Source organism: Rhinopithecus bieti, unplaced genomic scaffold (genome assembly GCF_001698545.2).
Source record: "Rhinopithecus bieti isolate Rb0 unplaced genomic scaffold, ASM169854v2 scaffold_23868, whole genome shotgun sequence".
NCBI lineage: Eukaryota > Metazoa > Chordata > Mammalia > Primates > Cercopithecidae > Rhinopithecus > Rhinopithecus bieti.
The window spans coordinates 4,352-30,385 of NW_016811202.1; the positions used below are offsets into that span (position 1 = coordinate 4,352).

Below are 26,034 nucleotides of genomic sequence, written 5' to 3' on the forward strand. Positions count from 1 at the left end.
GAGGCAGGAGAATGGCGTGAACCCGGGAGGCGGAGCTTGCAGTGAGCTGAGATCTGGCCACCACACTCCAGCCTGGGCGACAGAGCAAGACTCCGTCTCAAAATAATAATAATAATAATAATAATAATAATAATAATAATGTAAGGAAAAAGAAACATAGAATGTTTTTACCATAGAGTTTTAGAATCTCAGACATCCAGAAGCATGCCACTGGAGGCGTCCCAGCCAGTGCCCCAGGGAAGACTGGGAGATGGATGTGGCCCCTCACCCTGGAGGCCCCTAGCTCATACCTGAATGCAGGCCAGCCCTCATGCAAACAGGCACGTTGGGTGCGTGCCTCATCCAGAAGTCACCCACAGAGCTGAGGATATCCAGGGCCATGTTGTTGATTTCAGCAACATGCTGACTCCCATTGTGCTGAGGCAGCCCCGACACCACCATGTAGGCATCCCCAGTGGTCTCCACCTAGAAACAGCAGCCTTCACACTCCAGCATGAGAACATATCCTCCCTGGCCCACCACACATCCTGCTACACATGGCTGCTTCTTGGGAGTCCCAACCCGCCCCATGGGTCTCTGGCCCACAATGCCATCTTTGCTAGGCCTCCAGTTCCAGGCACTTTAGCAACGATCGGATCTGTACATTTCAGATCCCCTTTGTCTGTATTCCAGGCGACAATGGCTCTTTTTTTGGTCTCTGGTCTCAGGCCCTGAGCTCCTTGGTGGCAGACCTGGGTACCCCATCTGTTCAAAGCCATAGTGGCAGATCAGGGATTAATTTGGAGAGGACTGTATATATTTAGAGGACGCTTCCCATTTTCCAAACCCTGCTGGCCTTCCAAAGGTGTACTAGAAAGAATGTAGGTTTTGGAGTGAGACAAATGTAGGTTCAAGCCCTGACTCTGCCATTTACCTGGACAACTTCACCTGGGTGAGCCTCAGTTTCCTCTTATGTGGAATGAATGTTAGAGGTGAAGTATTTACAGAAGCAGGCATACCAATGCTGAATACACAGAGGCTGCTGTCGTCTTCTTCCTCATCATCACGGTTTTGGAATCTCCTAACTGGAAGGGGCTTTGCAGGTCACCCACCCAATTTCCCCCACCCCAGTGGCTGTTCTCACCTATTCACATCCCTTGATGGGAAAGTTTCTCCTTCTTCAGTAGCCACTTCTCTCTTTAGGCAACTCTGATTTTCTTCTTCCTTTCTTCCTTCCTTCCTTCCCTTTTTTCTCTCTCTTTCTTTCTTTCTTTCTTTCTTTCTTTCTTTCTTTCTTTCTTTCTTTCTTTCTTTCTTTCTCTCTTTCTCTCTTTCTCTTTCTTTCTTTCTTTCTTTCTGTCTTTCTCTCTTCTTTCTTTTCTTTCTTCTTTCTTTCTTCCTTTTCTTCTTTCTTTCTGTTCTTTCTTTCTTTCTTTCTTTCTTTCTTTCTTTCTTTCTTTCTTTCTTTCTTTCTTTCTTTCTTTCTTTCTTTTTTTACCAAGGTTGCTCAGGCTGAAGTGCAGTGGCACAATCTCAGCTCACTGCAACCTCCTCCTCCTGGATTCAAGTGATTCTCATGCCTCAGCCTCCAAAGTAGCTGGGACTACAGGCGTGAGCCACCGTGCCTGGCTAATTTTTGTATTTTTTGTATAGATGGGGTTTCACTATGTTGGCCAGGTTGGTCTCGAACTCCTGACCTCAGGTGATCTGCCTGACTCGGCCTCCCAAAGTCCTGGGATTACAGGTGTGAGCCACTGCCCCCGGCTGTAACTCTGATTTTCAAAACTTGAGTTGAGTTAAAACCTGCCTTTCACCGGTTGGTTCCAGCTCCACCCCCTGAACTGTACCTGTATACCTTTCCTAAGCACATTCTTCTGTTCCTAAGGCCCTGTTTCAGGTGCTCGGAATACAGATGTGAATGAAGCATAGCCTTCTCCCCTGCCACAGGCCAAGCCTGCCAGGGTGAAGACAGCAACTCTACCCTCTGAGTCTTTCCCGGCTCCTGCACTGTTCCTCCTACAGCAGGCACGTGTTGGCCTCACCAGTCCTGGGCAGCAGAGCCTCCCCTGCCAGGCACTTCTGCACTTAGTATCTGGTGCACAAGAATAGTGATGCACCACCGCCCATAGGGGGCGCTGTAATTCAAAAAATTTCTCACGCGACACACAAGTGTGGACCGTGCCCCACTACCAACGCCCACACAGCCCTGTGATCTCTCCCTCACCCTGGCTATCCTCCACCGCACTACCAAAAAGTGATCTGCCCTAATCACATCACATTCCGCTCTGATATGCACTTCAGTTTGCTCCCTATGGTCAGTGGCTTAAAATTCAGGCCCCCTGGCCTAACTATCAAGGGCCCCCTTCATCTGCATGATTGCCTGACGTTTTCTAACAGTTGCTTCTGGTTCCCCATGCTTCAGCCAGACAGAAACCTTTTCTACCATTTCAAGAGACACCCAGTGTTTGCTCACCTCGAGGCCTGGAGCACCAGATCCCTCTGCCTGAAAAACTCTCCCCAGTCTCTATCTGCTGAAATCCCACCCCTCCATCAGTCCCGCTCACATGTAATCTAGGGCACAGAATCTTACCAGTCCCCAGCAAGAAAGATGTCTCCCTCCTCTGGGCTGTGGCCTGCTCTCCCGCCCTGTGGCCTGCCTGCTGCTGTCCACCCAGCATTCATTGACTGGTGGTAAGAGTGGCAGGGGTGGTGGCAGGCTGCCCCAAGCTGTGCACCTTTCCACAAAAGAGATTTTCCACTCCACTCCCCAGGAGGGAAAATTATGAGAGACTCCTGGCTTTCCCTGCTCTCTCTTCTTCCTCACTGCAGGGGGAGGAATGCCTTACTTGATAGGCAAGACTGGAAAAAGGACTAAGTGCCTCTTAAACACTCATATAGTGCTTACTATGTGCCAGACACAGTCCCAAAGCCTTTGCAATTATGAACGCATTGGATGGTCACAAGAATTCTGGGATATGGGTACCATTACTAAGGCCATTTTGCAGGTGAAAACTGGGTCAGAGGCATTAAGTCCCTTGCCAAGGTCACTTGCAGCCAGTGCCTGGGTTTGAACTTGGTCAGTCCAGTTCCAGAGTCTGTGCACTATGCTGCCTCTTGCTGCACATAGCTTGGGCCCTTTCTCTCTCTCTTTGAGGAGGTTCTGCTCTCACCCTGCCTGCTGGGTGTGCAGCTGTGATACAGGGAGGGTGCACCAGCTCTGGGGACCCAGCCCTGCCTCAGATGTGTGACCCCACAGTCCAGACTAGGGGAGAGGAGTAGAAAGCCCCACGGTGGCCATACAACCAGACCACATTCTCTGATCTGCTAAAGCTGATCTCTAAGCTGCTGACCTGCCTGATGCCTGAGCTAGAGGGAACGCGCAGGGTGGTTAACATTCACTCCTTAACCCTAGAGACAGAAAGCTGACCAGGCACAGGCATGTTCTCCAGGGACTCGTAAAGGTGATGTACTCAAAGTTGCCTATCATAGTGGGCTCTCAGCTGAAAGTGAGGCAGTGGTTCCCTTCACAGATGGGAGAAACAGCCAGGAGAGAGGTGCAAGCAAAGGGTCCCTGCTATCAAACGCAGATGTGAATTCTAACCCCACCACTGACTTGCTGTGTGACCCCGAGTGAGTCATTTACCCTCCCTGTGCCTGCATCCTCATCTATACAGTAAGGATAGTCATCCATACCCCGACAGGCACTGAAAGGGTTAGATGAGATCAGTTGTGAAATTTCCCCAGCCAAGTGAGCCCTCTGTAGGCAATTAACTAATGCTGTCCCTTCCCTCTGTGCTTTCAGGGATGCCTCAGCATCTGGCATGTGGCAGGTGCCCAAGGGTAAGGTGATGACTAAATGAACAATGGCGCTTTCTCTCACATTCCTTAATCTGCAGAGCAATCCTATACCAGAGACACTTTCATCCCTGTTTTATAAATGGAGTACTGAGGCTCAGAGAGGTGACATGCCCAGGGTGGCTTGGCCGTAGGGCCAGGGCAAGACTTACGCCTGGCTGAGCCACAGGTGGGGCTGAGGCCTTGCCTCCGCGACAGCCCCCAGTGGCTCCGCTCTGGAGTCATGTCCATGAAAGTGCACACTCAGCGAGCACGGGAGGGAATCGCAGACCCCTGCGAAACCAGGAAATGATTGCCTGGCTGCCTCCCAACCCAGACCGGATTAAAGAGCAGTAATCAGATCCTGTTGGGGATGAAGGGGAAACCGAGGTGGATGACATGAGTGATGAGAGATGCTCGCACATCATGAAGAAGGGGCCTCCTCTTTCCCCACATCTGGAGGGTTGTGTGGGCCTTGTTTGATTTCATTTCATTCTGCCAGAAAGATGCAGACCTCCTGGCCAGAGTTCAGAGCAGATCAGAAGGGATGATTCAGAGCCAGGCGACACATGTGTGAGGAAAGATTAGCAGCGGAGGAAGAGATGAGGCCGGGGTGACTCAGGGCAGATCAAAGCTGTGGGGCTCAGCGAGATGAGATGAGGAATCTTTTCCTGGGGCTGTGGGGCCAGGGCGACTCTGGAGACAAGAGGGAAACTCAGGAACGCCTTGGAACCGCGGGCCAGGGTGGGGATCTAAGGTCCTGAATGGGGAACAGGAGGGAAGCTGCACCCTTGGGTGTTGGTGGCGCAGGTCCTGTGGGTGCGTGTCAGTCAGTATGGTGCAGTGGATGGAGCACCGTGGTGGATGCCGTAGGTTCCTGTTCTGGCTTTGCTGCTGGCCAGCTGTGTGACCTCAGGCGGGTCACTTCCCTCTCTGTGCCTCAGTGTCCTCCTCATTCTGTCAACACACATTTCCTGAGGATCTATGATGTGCTGGACACTGCCAGCCACTGGGGAGTGATTCAGGGTGGAACCATAAAGTGCAATGTGGGGGGAGTTATGCAAGCATCAAACAGGTGCCCCTAACTGTGTCTGGGACAGGGGGAAGGCTAACCTGAGACCAGACACATGGCCAGAAGGGAGCTAGGTGAAGAGGAGGGAGGGCACTGCTCCAGGAGGAGAAACAGAGGTACCAAGGCCTGGGGGCTAGAGATAGCGAGGCATGTGTGAGGATCCAGAGGCCTGCAGAGGTGGAGACACAACTGGGGAGGTAGGTGGGGCAGCTCCTGGAGGGCTTGTGGACCACTATGAACCCGCAGCTTTATCCTGAGGATGTCTGTCTCATGGGGATGGTGAGCCTCCCTGACGAAGGGCCTTTGGACCAAATCTTGGCCTCAGATCCCACTGAGATTATGTTAACAAACAAGCCACTTAGCCTCTGTTGCCTCATTTTCCTCATATATAAATTAGCAGTACCAGTCCCTACTTCATAAATTGTTTTGCTGAATAAATGGGCTAATACATATAAAGCATTTAATACTAGCATCCAGTATACACTAAACACCCCATAAGTGTTGGCAATTATTGTTGTTGGGATACTATAAATAATGCTATCAGCAGATTGTCCGGCATCTCAGAGTTCATCGTGTCCTCGAAAAATTCCTCCCAAGGCATCCTTTTCAATCTGGCTCCAGCCCTCGGGGCCTGGCCCTCCCCTGTCCCTGCCTTTGTGGAGGGCTGTGGCTGGACAGGCTGGTGAGTCACAAATTAGGGCTAAGGCCAATAGAGCCTTGGCGTGGTGTTTCCTGGGACCTCCCTCCATACCTTCCCCACCATGTCTGAAGCTGCCCCTAGACCCCCTGGATCAGAACAAGGGGCAGTGTTGGGGTTGGAAGGTTCCCATAGCACGGGTAGAATGGAGGAGGGGCGGGCAGGAGGTGACTCCCTCTCACACTCCGTGCTTGACATCCACTTGTGCATGGGGGACAGGATCCTCCCATCCTCTGTGAGCCCTCCCAGAACTGTGGTCACCATTCGTGTTCACAGTCAAAGAAACAGAGGCCCAGAGAGGGGAAGCTGTTAGCCCAAAGCCACACAGAAGCTGGTGGCCAGGCTGGGACTCAAACCCAGGACTGAGAGGTGCACAGGGAGGGGCCTGAAGGCCCTGCTGAGGCCTCTGTTGTCCTCTCCAGTGCCCCCAGCTCCCCACTCCTGGCCCATTCATGCCCAGTCATCCCAGCTTATTCAGCTTCCCCACACTCACCAGGCCCTCTGAAGCCTCAGGCTTTAGCACATTTTTCACCCATTGTCTGCCTGGGGCTGCCACTCCCAGATGGGACAATGCTGGGAAGGCAGCACCTCTTCCAGGAAGTCTTCCCTGCTCTTTACACATCTACCCCTAGCTGGGTTGGGGCCCTCTCAGCCTCCTCCGCCTCCCAGGATTATTACTTTCACTGCGGGTCATCATCTTTTACCTATAGGTCTGAGAGCTCCTTGAACATAGGAGTGGGAGCTGAGTCATCTGTCTGCTCATGCCCAGCACAGGGTCAGGCACAGAAATGCCTGCTGATAAGATTGTAAAGGGATGGATAGACAGACAATGGACAAGTAAACACTGTGGTCCATTAAATGCAAAATGGCCCACATCCTTCACCCGCTCCATGTTCACCCCATTGCAACGAGACTCTGAAGCTTCTCCTTTGTTTCCTCAGCTCTTGAATCTGAACTAGTCTTTCATTTTGACCAAGAGAATACATCAGAAATTGTAATATGCCTGATCCCAGATTAGATCTCAAGAGCCTTGTGTACTTCTGTCCTCTCTCTCAGAACCCTGCCACATCATGTCAACAATCCCAGACTAGCCTGCTGGAGGATGATAGGCTGCGGAACAGAGCTGAGTTCTCTTGGCCAAGGCTCCAGAGACATGAGAGAACCCAACTGAGATCAGCAGAGCTGCCACCTCACCCATAGCTGACCACAGATGCGTGAGTGTGTCCAGAAGAACCTTCTGGTGGCCCCATAGCCTTGTGAACAATAGTAAATGCTTATCATTTTACCCTATTGAGTTTTGGGGGGGTATTTATTACACAGCAATAGCTAGCTGATACAAACACATAAATAAATGAATGGAACTAAATGTACCATCAAGACACAGTAGTAAAGGGAGGAATGGAATGCCAGCCTCCTGGTATTCTCACCTTACACACGTCATGGCTGCCCAGAACAGCATCAAACAGCATGTAGGGATCGTTGAGCAAGCCCACCACCTCCATGGGTTCACTCAGGGCTGAGATGATGGTGAAACCTACAATATTACTGAAGTATATGGTAACCTGTTCCACAGTTACCCCTGTGGTTCCACAGTTACCCCCATTTTCAGAACTTCGGCCACAGACCTGAAGGGATGGGAGGGGCCAGACACATAAAGTATGAGGGCCTATTTTTGACAGTTTGGAGGCTAGGAAGGGATATTTGGGAGGAAACTGTGTTGAGCATCAGCACATCTGGTACAAGTCCGTTGGTGTGCTGACTGCCCTGGAGTGAATACTTGCCCTGTCTGGACATGACTTCCTGTGAAGTGATATTGGGGTGGGGGAAGCATTGTGCCTAGCTCCTTGCTCCCAAGGATGTGAGAGAGCAGAAATTCCACTCACGTGCCCAACAGAGTACCTGGCATATGGTGAGGGCTCTATAAAAATATGTTGTATGAACCATGTGCAGTGGCTCACGCCTATAATCCCAGCACTTTGGGAGGCTGAGGAAGGAGAATCACTTAAGGCCAGGAGTTTGAGGCCAGCCTGGGCAACATCGTGAGACCCTGTATCTAAAATAATAATAATAAACAAAACTAACTAAACTAACTAAACAAAGTAATGTGCTGCATAAGAAGAATGTTAGATAAATAAACATGGATGAGTGAATTGAATAAATTCATGGAATCCAGATCTGCTGAGCACCTACTATATTCCAGGCCCTGGGCTTAGAGCTGAGGCTAGAGGCACACTCAAGTCCAGGGGCCACTCACAGGGGAATCATCTGACAGAGCAGCCTTTCTGTCTTCTCTCTCTTCAGCTCCAGTTCCTCAGTCCGCTCCTGGATCAGGTCCTCCAGGTTCTGGGAATATTTCTCCAGCAACCGCAGCATGGAGTCAGCAAAACTGGTCTCCTTGCCTTGGTTGATGCTTTTGAACTGAAGATGGAACAAAAATGCCAAAATGACATGAAAGTCAGTACACCTGGTCCTCAGCTGGGAGTCTGGGGCCACGGAAATGCACCAAACAGAATCCCTGCTTGAAGGAGCTGCATTGTTGTGGGGAACAGATATGTAAATGACAGGGGGATGGTGGCTCTGACAAGGGAAAAGTGCAGTCAGCTTTCTGTCAGATTAATGGGTTAATTTTGTGTAGGGTGGGTAGGCAGCAAGAGGACTTTGCAAAGGAGCCTGTACCCAGCACAGCATTATGGTTAACAAACACAACCCTCTTGCACTGGGTCTCACAACAACACTGTGAGATTCTTTGTTCTTCTCAAAGATAGACAGACAGATAGACAGATAGATAGATAGATAGATAGATAGATAATAGACAAACGGATGGAAGGACAGATGGACAGACAGATGGCTGGATGGATGGATGGACAGATGGATGGATGGACAGATGGAAGGGTAGGTGGATGGATGGGTGGATAGATAGAAAGAATATATGTAGATTATTTATATGTATAATCTATCTCTATTTCTACTTTGTTCCTCCAAAATTTTAAGGATGAAGAATAAAAGCAGTACCGCACAATGAAAGAATAAACATGTGCAGATATTAGGACCAAAGGAGAGTAAAGGCTTTTTTTTTAAAAAAAAAACAAGGTAAATCTAGGACTGAAATCTGTATGCAAAATCCATGCTAGAATTTGGTCACCATTTTGGATATGAACTTCCTAGCAACAAAACAAAGAGGGAAATATAGATTACACAATCCATGGGGTCCATAAGACAATGGAACATTAAACTAATTGCTCAAAAGAAATATAACTACTCCTAGTGCCAAGCAAAGAGAAGAGCCTCTTAGTTCTTTGTATGAGAACCCGTATGTGTGATCATAAACTGCATTTTCAACAACCTTACAGGAAATCTGGCAGCAGTTTTCCTAGGAAGACTTGCCAAAACCTTACCCAGTGTGGCTTGCACCTTCCCAGAGTGCAGTCAGTAGGAGAAGCAAATCAGTGATGGTCAAAGTGAAGGGGTTCATGCTTGTCAAAATCCAGCGTCTTGAACTTGTGAGTGTGTGTGTGTGCTCTGTGTGTGTGTGTTATGTGTGTGTAGGTATGCACATCCAACCTCCATTAATGCCACGTTTCTCAGCCAAATGTCTGCAAGGTAGGGAGTGGCAGCAGCCCTGAAGTGCACCTATTTTGTATTGACCAAGAAAAGCAGAGGCACAAGCTTTACGGGGTGGGCATGACAGCTGATGACCTTGAGACATCAACAAGGACCTGAAGCCAACTCCAAGGTCACCTCTGCGTGGAAGGTCATCATTTTATAAATGAAGAGACAAAGGATCTGAGAGGTGGAATAACTTGCCATGGAGCACACAGTGGTGGATCTGAGTTTCAAACTAAAGTCTTTTATATTAATTTTATCACCAGACCCCCAATGAATTATTTTATCATTTGGAATTATACATATTTCTTCTTCCTTTGCAATATTAATTTTCTTGTCTAATTGCATTGGCTACTACTCCTAGAACAATGTGAAATGAATATAAACCTAAGTTTTTTTTGTTTTTTTTTTTTTTTACAGAGTTTCACTCTTGTTGCCCAGGCTGGAGTGCAATGGCGTGATCTCAGCTCACCACAACCTCTGCCTCCCGAAACCCAGGCCTTTTGGCTTTAATGTCAGTGTTCTTTCTCTTGTACCTTACTCACCCTCTTCTTCTCAAAGAACTACATTTTAAAAAAATTAGTTATCTCACTGGATGGTCACACCTATCTGGAGAGATAGTCCAGGGTTAGTTATCTTTCCCGGAAACATACAGAGAGGCTGAGGCCCAATAGGAACATTAACTTGTCCAAGGTCAAACAGTGGGTAAGTGGGATGATATCCATTGGATTCTCACATAGATGTGAATCCAGGCATCTGACCCCTCACCTCCCCACAGTATGATGCCATTTCCCCCTTCTTCAGGCTGAATTCATGTGTGCCCATCTCAGCCTTGTTTGCTGTTGGGCCTTGGGCAGGAATCTTGGGCAAGAATCCCACAATCGCCCCTCAGTCAGGGCAAGAGCCTTCCCCACCTCACTGGCCATGGCAACCTCTGATCCCCTGGAAAGATCCCAGGCTGGTGCTTTATAAACTGGTTGCTCATCCTAGTGCTGCTACCCACCATTATGGTGACTGCTTAGAGGTCATTTACTGTGAGCTCCAGATTTCTCATCTGTGGAGGGGGGCACCACCCCGATGCCAGAGCTAAGTGTGGAGGGGATGTGGGAAGAGAGGTGATGGGCAGGGCTTCTCAAAGAACACCTGCGTGCGTCTCCTTGGACTGCCTTGCTGCCTCTCTCCCTCTCGTCACCTGTCCTAACCCCTTTATTGCTCCCTAAACTGCTCCTTGGCAACTCTCCACCACGGCTGGGGAGTGGAGGATGGGGAGGGGAGGCACTGTCCCCTAGGGTCTGATGGGTTGGCCCCATGGACGCCATCAGCCAGCTTGGTCATGTTCACTCCACTGCTCACTCACACATTCCACTGCTGCCCTGCCAGTTTGCACACTTGCCTTGCCCCTCCCACTGAAATCCCCAAGGCAGTCCTGGGGGTGCCCCAAGGCCCCTCACATTTTCCCCTCACTGACTCAGGAAGTAGTACTGTCTCCACAGCCACAATGGCCTCTCTCCTCTGGTGCCAGGAGGCCTGGTACAAGGTGGGGTTGCTGGCGCAGCTCTGCAGACAGACAGACCTGGGTTGGACTCCAGCCCCACCTTTCACTCACTCAGTTACCTTGGGCAAGTCCCCCCGCCTCTCCAGGCCTCATTTCTCTCCCACGAAGCCAAGAAACTAAGACTGTTTCTTCAGAGGGCTGTGGTGAGGATGAAAGGAGGGAAGCATGGCCCTTAGCGTGGGGCTTGACACTCAGGAAGGCAGGGGATAAATGTCCCTGGAACCAGTGGTCCTGAGAAAGCTCTCCTTAAAGGGTGGACCTCAGGGGTGACAGCGCTGGGCAGTTGCCTCTTACTGCATGACTTTCCAGGTCCCAGGGAAAGCACAGGGCTTGCAGTAGGCTAAGTGAGCTGAACAAATGGGCCATTTTCTGTGAGCACCCACTCCTCTGGGGAGCACTCACCTGGTTGTAGATCTGGTCCACGCTAGGTCTGTCCTCTGGAGCCTCCTCCCAGCACTGCTTCAGCACTCATGTGGCCTGTGATCAGGGGTCACCAGCTGCCAGCACAGAGGAGGGGGATATGCCACCCTCCTGATGATTTCTGCAACAAACACCATGTGGATGGGCCTGGGGTTCTGGGAAGGGTCATGAAAGGAGCCTCAGATCCTGAGAGTGTGGGCAGGGTAGGCTTACAGCAGTGCCAGGTTCTGGGCCTGCTGGATATTCCTCAGCTCCTGTGTCCAGGGTATGGCTGGCCAGTGGACGCGGTATTGCTGCTCTCCTGGGTCTACCCTGGGTGTGGCCAAGGAAAGGGTCTCAGACTGGGAGCCAGGAGAACTGCGAGCTGGTTTTGAACTCCGTATCTGCCATCACAATACTAGGGGATGGTGGAGAAGACAATGATCTTTCTGAGCCTCAGTCTCCCCACCTGTGAAATGAGCATATAAATTGCCTTCTTTTTTCTTTTCTGTTTTTTTTTGTTTGTTTGTTTTTTGAGACAGAGTTTCGCTTTTGTTGCCCAGGCTAGAGTGCAATGGCGCGATCTTGGCTCACAGCAACCTCCGCCTCCCAGATTCAAGTGATTCTCCTGCCTCAGCCTCCAGGCGTGCGCCACCATGCCCGACTAATTTTGTATTTTTAGTAAAGACGGGGTTTCCCATGTTAGTCAGGCTGATCTTGAATAAACTGCCTTCCTGAGAAGAGTGCTGAGGTGGAAGATGATGGATGTTAGGTGCCCGGCATCTGGCAAACTCTCCCCCACACTCAGGCCCCACAACAACTGCCGCTACTCTGTTGCCAACGACGACCACCAATGATCTTGAAACCCCTGCCACTCAGACACTGGCGTGCCAGTTCCCGGCAGGTGTGAACAACACTGCCTGCTTATCATTATCATCATCATTATGATTCTGTACTCAAGAAAACCTGGCCACGCGTCATCCTGTCTCCACACCAGGCTAAGTCAGTGTTCTAGTTCTGCTGTGACTCTGAGCCTCAATTTCCCCACCTAACAACTGATGGAAATAACCCCTGCCTCGGGGGACTGCTGGAGAGCCATGGGGAGCCGAGTGATTCTAAAGTAGGCTGGGAGGAAGAGGGGCTGACACCGAGCTCAGGCTCTGGAGTCCACAGATCAGAGCGGGACTTTAGATGACTCATTTATGGTCCACACAAGGCGCATCACCTCTCTGAGCCTCAGCTTCCTCACCTGGAAGATGGGCACAACCACACTATGTACTTGCAAGGGTTGTCACAAGGCAGAGTAGGTTAATCTCCTCCAAGGATGGCCGGGATCCTCCTCTCATGAGTGAGGGAGGTGGGAGCCTTTGGAGCCAGAGAGGAGAAATTTCTTTCTGGGTTTCAGTCCCCTTCCCATCCCTTTTTGGCCTTGTTGGGGATAGTGCAGGAGTCACCATCCCATTCTATAGACAGGGAAACTGAGGCTCCTGGGAGTGAAATCAGGTACCCACATAGGGCCAGTCAAAAGCAGACACTAGACCTGGGCCTGGTTTGCACCCAGCCTGCACGATCTCCTCTGCCCAGAGGTTCCCAGCCTACAGGCGTTAGACCCTGAGGGCCCCAGAGTGGGGGATCTGGGAAGTCATATGTGCTTACAAAGGACTGTGTGCTGATGGAACCAACCATACACCACATGCACACATGTACTGCTGTTTTTCAAAGGTATGCAGATGGCACTGTAATGAATAAAATACAAACCCATGTCAAAGTGTTGCTGATTTCACAGCAGATTTTATCATTGGGTATGTTCTCAGTTAGTGGATATTAGAAGTCAAATAGTAGCATGTGAGGCTCTAACCATTTTTGACATTAAAATGGAGTCTTCACATGTGAACATGCTGGGAACCCCTGCCCCAGGCCAGGCCAGGTCTCATGCTCCCCTCACTGCACCAGGCATACTGTCCACAGCCCAGGCATAGCCATGATTGACGGACCATGCTGAAGGCTGAGGGAGGAGTCTGAGCATCCAGCTCTGGCCGGACCTGGCTGGGCTCTAAGAGGGTGCCCCGCAGATGATTCCAAGAGATTTTAGAACACTGAGCTTGGACCAGGGATGTCCACCCAATCCCAGGTCCACAGCTTCCCCTCTGAGAAATCCCTTCCCCTCTCTGAGTCTCAGCCAACTCTAAAAAAGGGGCGATTAGCTACCTCCCAGGGTTGTCAAATGGTATCATGCACATGAAAGTGCCTTGGGAACTGCAAAGTGACCCCCCCCATCCACAGGATCCTAAAGAGATGTTAGAGTCAGGAGGGAACCTGGGACCCCCTTAGCATGCTCCTAACATCACCTCGCAGATATTTATTGAGCTCCCACTGCATGCCAGGTGCTTTGTTTACAGCATTTCACTGAATCCTCACAGTTGTTCTGGAAGACAGACATCATGGTTCCCATTTTACAGATGAGAAGACTGAGGCTTGGAGCCTAAAAGGGATTTACTCAAGGTCACAAGGCAAGTTGGTGTGGAGCTGGGCTTAGGTTGGTGTTCCCTGGAGCCTGTGGCTTGAGCCCTGTACTCCCTGAGGCCAAGGAAAGCACACAGCAGGAAGCAGTGGGCCCTAGGCTGACAGCCTCCTCACGGGTGGCCAGAGCATTCCAGGCCTGGGTCCCTGCACCCAAAGCTGGGCGGAGCGAGGCCTGGAGTGCCTTGCACTGGTGGCATGGCTTGCAGATCCCATCTGGCCAGCCCTTCCCTCCTCAGAGGCAGATGATGGGGAGGCAGCCGAGGAATGTTGAACAAATGGTCTGATAAAGCCCCCCTTCTTCCCACTCCTCCACCTCATAAATTTGGGCCTGGAATGCTCATTATTCATGGGGCAGTGCTGTGGTGGAGAAAGGCAGTGGGGCTAGGCCTCCTGTGAGTTAAAGATTATCCATTGGGGTAGGATCTGATGGTGGGCTCAGCTCTGTACTGGTCTGCACTGTGGGCCAAGGTACCCAGGTGTCTGTGGAGTGCCAGGTCCCTGGGACTGGGAAGAGGCAGCAGGAGGATGACAGAAAGAGCAGTCTGGGGTCCAGGGAGCCTGGACAGAGAGCACAGAGGGGAGGAAACATTTCTGGAGTTGGGCCCTGGCACTGGGGCTGGAAGAGATAAAATGTGTACAGGCCAGGTGATGATGGGAAAGCAGCCAGTGGTTATCCTGGGGAGCCAGAAGTGTGAGGACAGAGATGCTCTGAAGGAGCCTGCCTGGGCAGGTAACGAAGCCCCCTGGTATTGAGCAGCCTGGCCACATTGGTCATGGGACTGGGGATCTGGCACATTTGTTATTGGATTCCCATTTATAGATGAGAATATTGAGGCTCAGAGAGGGTAAGCGGTTTGCGTAAGGTCACAGAGTAAGACAGTGACACAGCTGGAGTAGGGCTGAGCTCTGTGTAGCCTGTGCTGGGCATGGAGGGGAGGTGCAGTCGGGGCACGAGCACCTACAGGCATGGCGGTGACACTGGGGAGGAAGGCAGGGTGGAGATTTTCACCCAGAGCACAACGTCCTTAGCCCCTGGAGTGGGTCAGCTGCTATTCTGGCAGAGTTGCTGAAGGCAGCCCGGCTTAAGTCAAGTTCTCATGGTCTGACTTTAGGCGTGCGTGTCTATGTGGTTATTTTCAGGCCCAGATTTCCTGATTGCCATAGAGTTTCCCACTAGGCCGAGACTCTAGCCAAGGACAGCCAAGGAGGGGGAGGAGGGTGCCTACCTTCCACTGGGAATCCTGAGGAGCAGTAGGTTGGGCCCCGAGGCAGCACCTCCTGCAGGATGATGGCAGTGCTGAAGATGTCCCCTGTGAGGGTGCCCCACCCAGAGCACCCAGGCCCCGGCAGCAGCTCAGGAGCTGCCCATAGCAGCTCTACAATCATAGGGCAGGGCCACGCCACCATCACCTACTGACCATACAAGCCGGGCCGGGCGCATCTATTCTCCCCAATTCACAGGTAAAGAGCCTACAGCTTGTTCAGAGAGGAGGAGCGATCAACTCAAGGTCACCAATGCCAGAGGACTGGAGATTGCCCTCTCCTCCGACCTTACAAACACCTAGTTAAACAGAGGCCCCAAAACCTACTGGCAGCCCCCTGCGCTGAGCTGACTTGGCCAGGGTTGGGGAGCCTGCTGAGTGTCCAGGGGCTCTGCATAACCATGGTCAGTGACCTTGAGCACAAAGCGTCTGTCCACCACACAGTTTTGGGACTTGAGGCAGCCAGGAGGGAAATGTCAGTGGTGCAGAAACCTCACGCCCTAAGATGGACATAATGCGGATCCATTGGATCTGTAACGAATGAGAGGAAACCTGGTTCTCTCGGAATTCCCAGGGGCCCCAGAAAGCCTTCCTGCCTCCCCATTTACCTGTGGCCATGCTGTTTGGACATCCCTGGGTTAAACAAAGCTGACAGAGCCCAGCTGTGGGAAATCTGAGCATCTCCTATCTCCCTGTCCTCCCCACTTCCCTGCAGTGCCAGGCCCAGGGAGGGATCTCGGGCAGATCAAATCCAGCAGCAGGGAGGCCTTGAAGGTCCAGTCTAGGGGCAGTTCCTCGTTCCTCATCAGGTTCTCCAGAACCAGAGCACTGACCCCAGGGGTCACGAAAAAGCCCAGTGGCGATGTTCTCACACTGCAGCTCCCACATCTGTCAGGGAAATGGGCACCTTAGCAGCCCCCAGGGGGCCTTCGAGGGCTGGACCAGGTGCATTCCACATCTAGGCCACCTGCACTTAGCACCAAACACAAGGCTAAGCATGGAGAGGCATCAGAAATGTTGAATGAATGGATAGATGGACAGACAGATGGATGAATGGGTGGGTGGTGAGGGATGGATGGAGGATGGATGGATGAATGTATGCATGGATAGATGGTGGTGGGTGGTGGATGGATAGATAGATGGATGGGTGGGTGGATGGGTGGGTGGGTAGCTGGTGGGTAGGCAGGTAGATGGGTGGGTGGGTGGTTGATGGGTGGATGGGTGGATGGGTGATGGGTGAATGGGTGGGTGAATGGGTACCTAGTGGGCTGCTGGGTAGATGGGTGGGTGGGTGGATGGATGAGTGAATGGGTGGGTGGCTGGGTGGATGGATGGGTTGGTGGGTGATTGGTCAGTGGGTGGATGGGTGGTTGGTGGGTGGGTGAGTGGTTGGGTAGGTGGATGGGTGGTTTGTGGATGGGTGGTTGCATGGTTGGTGAGTGGGTGGGTAGATGGATGGGTGGATGGGTGGGTGGATGAATGGGTGGATGGATGGATGGGTGAGTGGATGGGTGGCTGGTGAGTGGGTGGTGAATGGGTGAATGAGTCAATAGGTGGATGAATGGCAGATCACTTGAAGCCAGGAGTTCAAGACCAGCCTGGCCAACATGGTGAAACCCTGTCTCTACTAAAAATACAAAAATCAGCTGGGTGTGGTGGTGCACACCCGTAATCCCAGTTACTTAGGAGGCTGAGGTGGGAGGATTGCTTGAGACTGGGAGCTGGAGGTTGTAGTGAGCTGAGATCCAGCCACTGCACTCCAGCCTGGGCAAAAGAGCAAGATCTTGTCTCAAAAAAAAAAAAAAAAAAAAAAAAAAATGTACTCACATACATTGCAAGATGCCCACTGGGAAATGCCTAACTTAACTTCCAGTGTCTTAATCCTTCTGAACTTTATTTCAGACTGTGGTGATATTGGAGATATGAATAAAATTCCCCATGTATCAAAAGCATACCACTTGCCAGGAAGAGTTCTAGGTTATTTCATGTATTCTCTGCAATCATAATCCCCCAGAAGGTGACTATCACTAGCTCCATTTTACAGGAAAGCTAAGAGTTCTGTGGAGGCAAGATTTCACCCGGATCTTCCTGACTCAAGTCTCATGCTCTTTCTCCGTCCCTCAGTGCCTCTCAGGATGGTGACGATCTTGGGGGTGAAAATGCTTATGTGGTTAGTGATGACAGGTGCTTAGGATCTCCCTGAGGGAGAGGACTTTGTCTCTCTTCTCCACTCTGTATCCCCAAAGCCCAGAACACTGCACATAAGTGCCTGGCACGTAAGTGATGCTCAGTAAACAGCGAATAAAAGAAATGATGGGTTGAGGGAGGGGGCTGCAGGATAAGGTCCCTTCATGATGAGTTACCGTGCGAGGGCATTGATGGAGGGCACTGTGCCCTGGTGGTTATGGGGACTGTGGGTTATGGGGTGGTGATGTGGCTTTAAGGATGCTGGCATGGGACAGTGACAGCAATATTGAATTACTGTGATTGAGGCACTGGCAATGGGCAGGATCATGACGGCAAGAATAATTTCCTCTTTGAGACCAATCTGGACCAGTAAGGGTCTCCTGAGCAGCGTCGCTCCCCACCCACCCTCTGTGCCCTCTATAGCCCTGCTTTCCTCAGGAGGCTGAGGCAGCTCGGGCGCACTTCAGGGTCTCAGCCCACTTCACACTTCTTCAGCCACACCCAGTCTCCCTATTCAAGGAAGAGCAAGAGGTTAGCTGCTGCTGCTCCTCAGCTGTCGGACCTCAGGAAAACCCCTCTACCTCTCTCAGCTCAGTTTCTTCCCCATCAACGCATTCCTTCTGTGTGTTCTGAGCCAGGCACAGCCTGGTAAATGGAAACATTTGCTATAACCCAGGCAGAGCCGGGAGCCGGGCTTTGGCTGAAGGATTCCAGTTCCAGTCCTGACACCATCACTTTCCAGCTCTGTGACCTGGGGTGGGTGACTTCAGTTCTCTGAGCTGCAGGTTCCAAATCTGTAAAGTGAGGATGATAGCGCCCACCCACATCTCAGGGGCTTACTGAGATGGTGGGTGTCAAGCATGCTGGCCCCTGGTCTACAGATCAGCTTTGCCCTGCAGGCCTCAGGCCCTCATGACACCCCTAGCCCTGTGAACTGCTTGGGTGGGGAGCTCTGTGACCCAGGGATTCATGGGGAGGATAGAAGGGCCGATGGGAGAGGAGGGGTCTCAGGTGGGGGCTCTACCCTTGCCTTGGCCTGGCCCAAAGCTAGCTATAACCCTGGCCTTCTCTCTTCCATCACTGATGGGTTTTGCCTTCTCAGGCTCACCTACAGCCCGTCAGCCAACTCAGAGAAGCAGACAAAACACTCTTTGTCACCATTAAAGCCTCCTTCCAGCAGAAAAGGAAAAAAGATGGAATTCCCTCAGGGGACAGGTAGAAAAGAAAGAGCAAGCAGCTCATGTTGCTTCTGTAGAAACAACTAGCCTGGCTCATCTACCGTGAGAGTCTTGGTGTCGGTGAATCGTAGCATTCATGAATTGTTGAACTTCAGAATGACAGCACCTGAGAAATGGTGGCATCCCCAGCATCCTGAGATCTCGCTGAGCTCACCTTTAACTGCCCAGCCTCCCCGCCAGCTGGCGACCCCAGCTCTGCCTGAGACTATTCTGGGTTGGGTGCTGCCCCCACACATCAGGGCCTGGGAGACCCAGGATCTCACCTTACCTAAGCAGATAGGAGGGTGAACTAGGCTGGCCTTGGTCCCTAAGAGAGGCCCTGGGGTGAACCGCATCGGCAGCACCAAGGGCCAAGTGCCTGGGACCTGGTTGTTCCTTCAGGTCAGATCATGAACCATGCTGGGCCAGGAGTTGGGGCCCTACTTCCCACTCCTAGCCCTGATGCCAATTTGCCAAGTGACCCAGGAAAGGTACTGCTCCTATCTGGGCCTCAGTTTCTCAGTCTGTAACAGAAGTAGGCCATACAGAGGCTCCCTCGGCTTCTCCCAAACTGACTGCCTAGGCCTGGGCATGGGGGTGGCAGAGGCCCTCGCTTGGTACAGGGCCACACTGGTGGGTTCCTGGGGGGCTGGCAGACTCTTTGCTGACCCCTGGGCCACTGATCTCAGGCTCCCACCATCTGCCACACTTCCCCGTTCATCATTCACATGCAGCCTCTGGAGGGGGCAGGCATGATGAGGAACGCAGACTGGGCCTCTGTCTACTGTCCGCTCAACTCAGCCCCGGCCCTACCCACCCATCTGTTCAGGGGTGGATGGATGAAGGTGAGCTCCTGGGCTGTCAGCAGGATCTGGTGGGGGCCTGCACCAGCTGCAGCTGCTGGATGCCCAATCTGGAGGTGAGAGAGGGGGCAGGGCAGTGGGAGTGATGCCATCGCCCCTCCCAGCGTCAGTCTGGCCTCTGACTCAGAGCCATCACGTTTTCTCTCCCTGTTTCCATTTCTGTCTCCCTGTCAGTCCCAGCCAGGCCGGGAGGGCACTGAACATTGTCTCCACTTAGCCCCTCTGCCTCGGGCTCGGGTCTGAAACCCCTGGGCCTGATGCATCTGCTGGTCCCCGGTTGCACCGTTCCCAAGTTGCCAAGAGTCCTCATGCAGCAGCCAGAGAGGGCGGGGGGTGGAAGCCTGCCCACTTCCAGATATGCCTGAGACTCAGGGATGGTCTGGATTCAGGGACACAGAGGAATGTAGACCCCAGGGAGAATTGTTTTCAAAGCTGGAGGGCCCCTGGGAGTCATTCTGGCCAACCCCCTCACTGTACAGACGGGGAGCCTGAAGCTCAAGGTGTGGAGCACGTCCAGGGTCATGGGCTTCTTCCTCAAGTCTCAAACGGATCTTCTCAGGAGGCAGCCAGGGCCTTGACAAGTCCCATTTTACTTACAATAAGTTCAGACTCCTTGTGGCCCATAAAGCCTCACCTGCTCAGGCCCCAAGCTCATCTCAAATTCCTGTCTCATCGCCCATGACACCTCAGCCACTCCACACTCCCTCCTTCCTTTTCCTCCATCAACTGGAGCTCGCTCTGCCTCAGGCCCTTTGCACTTGCTGCTTCCCCTGACTGGTTGCTCTTCATCCAGATCCTCATCTAGCTGCTTCCTTACCATTTGGAGCTCAGCTCAAGTGCCACCCCTCAAGTGCGCTTCCCTGCCCATCTAGCTCTTGTTGGCCACTGCTCCATCCTGCTCCTCTATCACTGTATCCTGTTCTGTTTTCTCGGTGGCATTATCACTATGTGAATTTAGTTATCTGGTTTTTTGGTTATTGCCTGCTGTCTCCCCCTAACAGAATAGAAACTCCTTAAAGGCCAGGTCTGTCTTGTTCGCCACTGTCTTCCTGACACCAGACGTAGTGGCACATGAGAGGGACTCAGTCCACATCCGTCAGATGGATGACTGCCTAAATGGCCACCATCAGCACCCACATCCCTGTCACCACCTCCAGGCACTACTGTCTTCTTAACACCAAGAAGCGGGCATCCCCAGGAGACCCAAGTTCACTGAGTCCTGTAAGCCAAGCCAGGCAAGCAGCTGTGTCCCCCACCACTAACACTTCAGATTCACAGCAATGACGAGAGGAAATCCTCCCCTCTCTCCCACTGGGAAAGTGTGCGCTCGCAACACTTTCCCCTTCCGATCGCTGTCATTTGCTAGAGAGATGCAGAGCCAGGAGAGGAGAAATGCAGGCAAAAGAAAGAGCAGCTGGGCCAGAAATGAGAATTTCAGGGACTGAGAGAGCTGGAGATAGATAAATAGAAGCAGAAGAGACACAGAGGAGCACTGGCAAGGCAGGCCAAAAAGGTGAGTGATATGGGGAAGAACAGAGACAGACAGAGACGTGCGGGAGTCCCCCCTTATCTGCAATTCCCCTTTCCGTGGTTTCAGCTACCCACAATCAGGGTCTCAAAATACTAAGATATTTTGAAAGAGGCAGAAAGACCACATCCACTAACTTGTATTACAGTATATTGTTATAATTGTTCTATTTTATTATTTAGTTATTGTTGTTAATGTCTTACCATGCCTAATTTATAAATTAGACTTTATTATAGGTATGTGGGTATAGGAAACGCAGCATATATAGAGTTTGGTACCATCCACGGCATCAGGCATCCGTTGGGGTCTGGGAACATGTTCCCATTGGATAAGGGGGACTACTGCAGACATACACATATACATACATAAGCCACCTCACGGTAAAAGCCATATACATATACAAGAAGGAGAAAGAGATTGACCATACCCAGGGACTAGGCAGAGAGATGCTTTTTGTTCAAAATTAGGCCATGTGCCCATGGTAGAATTGATGGGCCTGAGCGCATGCACCCTGGCATCCTGGGCAACTCAAGGCATACGGGGGTCTGCACTTGGAGCATATCCACCTGCTCTGGTCCCAGGTGGGCAGCTGCCTCTCCATCGGGCCAGGCAGCAGCAAAGGCCTTGTCTATGGGGCCAGACTCTAGGATGAAGGGTGAGCATTGCATCAAAGGCCTCCCGCAGGGGCCCACCAATGCTGAGAGACAGGTAGGAGTGGTTGCAGTCAGGCAGGGAGAAGAGTAGCGTGTTGCAGGGCAGGAAGACCAATCTCCCATCCATCAGGCCCTCAGCCCAGGCACGGCTCAGCAGGATGGTCATCTCCAAGCCCGCTAGCACTGCCAAGTGCATCCAAGCACCACAACTGGGGACAGAGATGGCAGAGTCACCTTTGCAGGCCCATTTCCACTGTGGTCTGCCCTGAAGCCCACAATTCTCTAGCCCTGGAGAGCTGCTCAGAACTCCTAGGCACCCGCTCTGCTGCCACCCCACCCCCACCCCCACTGGTCTAGCAAAGGTAGAATTTCCCTTTAATCTGCCCCATAACAATAACAGCCAAGGCCACCAAATCTGAGTTTGATCTGATGAAAAATATCCCTTTAATGGAGGATAGATTTGTATTAATATGGCCCTCCTGGCCTGTCTGCCCAATCATTTTGACCAACGTCCTGCCCTACCCAACCCCATTGGCCCTGACAATTGCTAATACGTATTGATGGTTTTTCTTTCTTTCTTTTTCTGAGACAGGGTCTTGCTCTGTTGCCCAGGCTGGAGTGCAGTGGTGCAATCATGTCTCACTGCAGCCTCACATTTCTGGGTTTAAGCAATCCTTCCACTTCAGCCTCCAAGAGAGCTGGGATTACAGGTATGAGCCGCCATACTCGGCTGTTGACAGCTTTCTCTGTGTTGTCCCAAAGAACCTTCTCAAACATTTTGTCATTCAGTGTTACAACAGCACTAAGAAGCATGTTGACCATTATCTCTGTTTTTCTAGAGGAGCAGTTGGGGAGTTGCCCAGGACTCATAACCACCACAGGGGTACAGCTAGAATTTGAACCCAGGCAGGTTGGCTCCCAGCTTATAATCCTTTTTTGTTCTTTTTTAAAGAATTATTTTAAATTGAGATACTCACATATCATAAAATTCATTCTTTTAAAAATGTACAATTAAGTGGTTTTAGTATATTCACCAAGTTATGTAACCACTAATACCATTTACTTATAGAACACTTTTATCATCCCAAAAATAAATCCATTAGCAGTTGCTCCCCATTCCTCCCTTCCTCAACTCCAGTCAACCATGAATCTGCTTTTTGTCTCTGTGGATTTGCTTATTCTGGACATGTCATACAAATGCACATAATACATGGTACTTTGTGTGTGGCTTCTTTTTTTTTTTTTTTTTTTTTGACAGGGTCTCACTCTGTTGTCCAGGCGGGAGTGCAGTGGCACGATCTCAGCTCACTGCAACCTCTGCCTCCTGGGTTCAAGAGATTCTCCTGCCTCAGCCTCCTGAGTAGCTGGGATTACAGGCGCCTGCCACCACACCTGGCTAATTTTTGTATTCCAGCTAATTTTTGTATTTTTAGTAGAGATGGAGTTTTACCACGTTGGTCAGACTGGTCTCTAACTCCTGACCTCGTGATCCACACCCCCTTCCCGGGCCTCCCAAAGTGCTGGGATTACAGGCGTGAGCCACTGTGCCTGGCTTGTGTCTGTCTTCCTTGACTTAGAGTAATGCTTTCCAGGTTCGTCCTTATTGCAGCATACCTCAGTACTTCATTCCTTTTCGTGACTGTGTAATACTCACTGTATGATAGACCGCATTTTGCTTATCATCATCCACTTGTAATCTTAACCTTGGTCCTGGATGGCTCCTTAAGGTCTAAGTCGACACGGATACATTCATCTCTACCTTAGTAAGAGAAGCAGCCCCGAATAATAAAGCTGCCAATTTCACCCCCAGGCACCAGGACAGAAGGGAGCCCTTGCCAAGGTCGGGGTCCACAATGGACTTCCTTTGCGTCTTTTCCGTCTTCCCCACTTGGGTCCTGACCAGCATGGCAATGGCAGCCACAAAAGGGCCACCACTTGTTTGGGATGTGGCCTGGGTTCCCACTACACTCTCTTTCTGCAGAAAACCCAGGAAGGCTTGAGGGTCTCCTTGCTGGAGCCTGAAGACCCCTCATCACATGGACTTCAGAGCCTGGAGTCCTGGCTTCAGCTGAGCCTCTGGGGGCCCGTACTGTGGGGGCCACAAGTCCACCCCTCCATGTCTTAGATAGTGCTGGAGGTCCTCAAAGAGAGGCCCACCAGGACTGAGTGGAAACAGAAGCCAGGTCTTTGTGCCATCTGCTCTGCTGGGCCAACTTCCCAAAACGCCCTTTCTCTTAAGGGTTGGAAGCGCTGTTCTGTGTTTGGCCACGCGGGGGAGCTGCTCCACACAACTCGGAAGTAAGCCACCACACGGGAAACGCCAGCGCGGGCTGCAAGCTGTGCCGCTGTGTGAAGGCACGGTCCTGAGTCTGCAGTAGATCAGCCTCGTGCCATTAATGAAGAAACCATAGCACAGAGAGGTCTGGTGACTTGCCTGAGGTCACATGGGTGCGAGATGGGGTGGAGGGGGCGGCAGTGGGACTCCCCTCAATCTGACTCCAGAGAGTGTGCCCCTCACCCCTCTGCCTCCTGGCTCCTGAGAGCCAGCACTGTGGCTGGAGCTCAATCCCCTGCAGCAGGGGTGGAAAAGGAGTCTGAGGGTCTCCCCACCCACTGCTGCCAGGCTCTGGCCATGCAGAGCCAAACTGTTGATGTTCTCCCAGTCCTGCTGGCATGCTACCTCCACGCCTTTGCACTAGCTGGAGTGTGCTCTGCCTGGAATGCCTTTCCCTGTCACCTCCACTCCAAAATCAATTTCTCATTGTCAGGCCCTGTCCAGTGTCACCTCTTCTGTGAAGCCCTCCACATCTCCAAGCAGATCCACAGCTCCAGCCTCTTGGCTCCCCTTTGCCCGGCATACACATACACACCTGTCTCCGACCACACTCAGGCTCCTCATGGCTGGAGCCCAGCCGGATCCTCCCCGTGTCCCCAGAGCACAGCCAGGGTCAGGCAGACTGTGCCCCACAGTAAGAAATACATTTTACCCTGGTAGACTCATGAGGCTGAATGTGTAGAACTTGAGTACCCTGAAAGGACATCTCTCAGAACCACTTACCCTTGCTATCTGCAATGCAGTCTCATAGTTACTACTGTTCTTCCTATCTATTTTAGCTTATTCTGCTCAATTCTATTCTTCTCTTTTTCTATTCCACTCTCTTTCTTTTCTTTCCTTTTCTTTCTTCTTGAGATGGAGTTTCGCTCTTGTCGCCCAGGCTGGAGTGCAATGGTGCCATCTCAGCTTACTGCTATCTTCACCTCCCGGGTAAACAATTCTCCTGCCTCAGCCTCCTGAGTAGCTGAGACTACAGGCACACACTGCCACATCCAGAGGCCCTGAGAAGGACTTTTTACTCCCTTTTACAGAGGAGGAAACTGTGGCTCTGGGTGGGACAGTGACTTGTCCAAGGTCTCACCAAAACTTAGGACTGAACTTGAACCAGAGCTTGGCTTCCTGCCTCCTAGTCGAAGACAAAAATCACCTCTTTTTATTGACACCTGGAACATCAGAGCTGAAGGATCCTTGGAGATACAAACATCTAAATCAATTCATCTGTGTACAGACAGGGAGACAGGAACAGAAAGGAGTGTGGGTAGCCCTCAGTCCCATAAAGCTGCAGCAGGCTCCCCTGGCCTGAGGTCTTGCTGGCCATGCTCAGTATCCCGAGAACTCTGCAGTGGAGGGCCTGCAGGGGCTCACAGAGGGCTAAAGATCTTAGCAGGCCAGCACTGGGTCAAGGCAGGAGCTAGCTTTTAATCCCAGTTCTGTCGCTGATTTATGGGACAGAGTCTACAACCCTTTCTGTGCCTCAGTTTTCCCAGCTGTACAGGGAGAACTTGGCTTAGACATTTAGATTTCCAAAGATCATTCAGCTCTGATGTTCTACATGTTGACAAAAATCCAGAGACGGGTGGTTTTTGTCTCTAAAGCTGGCCACATCTCCTCTCCCAACCCTTCTCCCAAGAGTGTGTGAGCCTCTAGTGCCTCCACATCTGGGCACAATAGACTTATGTGCCATCCTCGTGGGGAGAGACCATTTGTATTTTTAGACTCAGGGAGATGGGCCCCAAAGATTGCCACAGACTGCTTGGCTCATAGAGCCAAGCTCCTGGAGTTAGTCAACTCCACAGCCCCGTAATCCCCAAAAGCTGAAGATACCTTTAGCTGCACTAACAGATACATGACCAAAATAGGGAAGGTTACAGGAACCTGGGGAAGGGGATGGGGATTCCTGTCATAGCCAGGGGAGGGGATGGGGGATTCCTGTCATAGCCCCTGCAGCGAAGGGTCATCCTCCTGTCCCCCAACCTGGTGCCTCTTACCTTCTTCTAGAGCAAGCTCCCCACAGACCGACCTGCCATTCTGTGTTATTGGAGTCGACTCGTTGCCTTTTGGTAGGCCCTAAAGTTCCTGCAACAGGATCCCCAGATGTCAAGCTCTCAGAGTAGAGTCTGGCCTGAGGGGTTCCTTTCCCCCAATAGCTTGTACGATCACCACTCCTCTGCCTGTCCCTTTCTGACCCTGTTCCCTGGGAAGAGCCTCCTACATGGCTCATTCCCTACCTGTCCCTCTCAGGAGCCTGAAGAAGCCACTTGGAAAATTAGATCTGTTCAGACCCCAGTGCTCTGGGGAGCCACAAGCAGGAAGAAAGGAGGGAATAA

The 26,034-nt window shown here is 51.6% G+C and overlaps 1 pseudogene; it reads right to left on the reverse strand.

Moving 5' to 3' along the window:
* The window catches only part of LOC108543188 (olfactory guanylyl cyclase GC-D-like), a 22,318-nt pseudogene extending 3,035 nt beyond the window's left edge, over positions 1–19,283 (reverse strand).
* Positions 19,284–26,034: the final 6,751 nt, after the last annotated feature.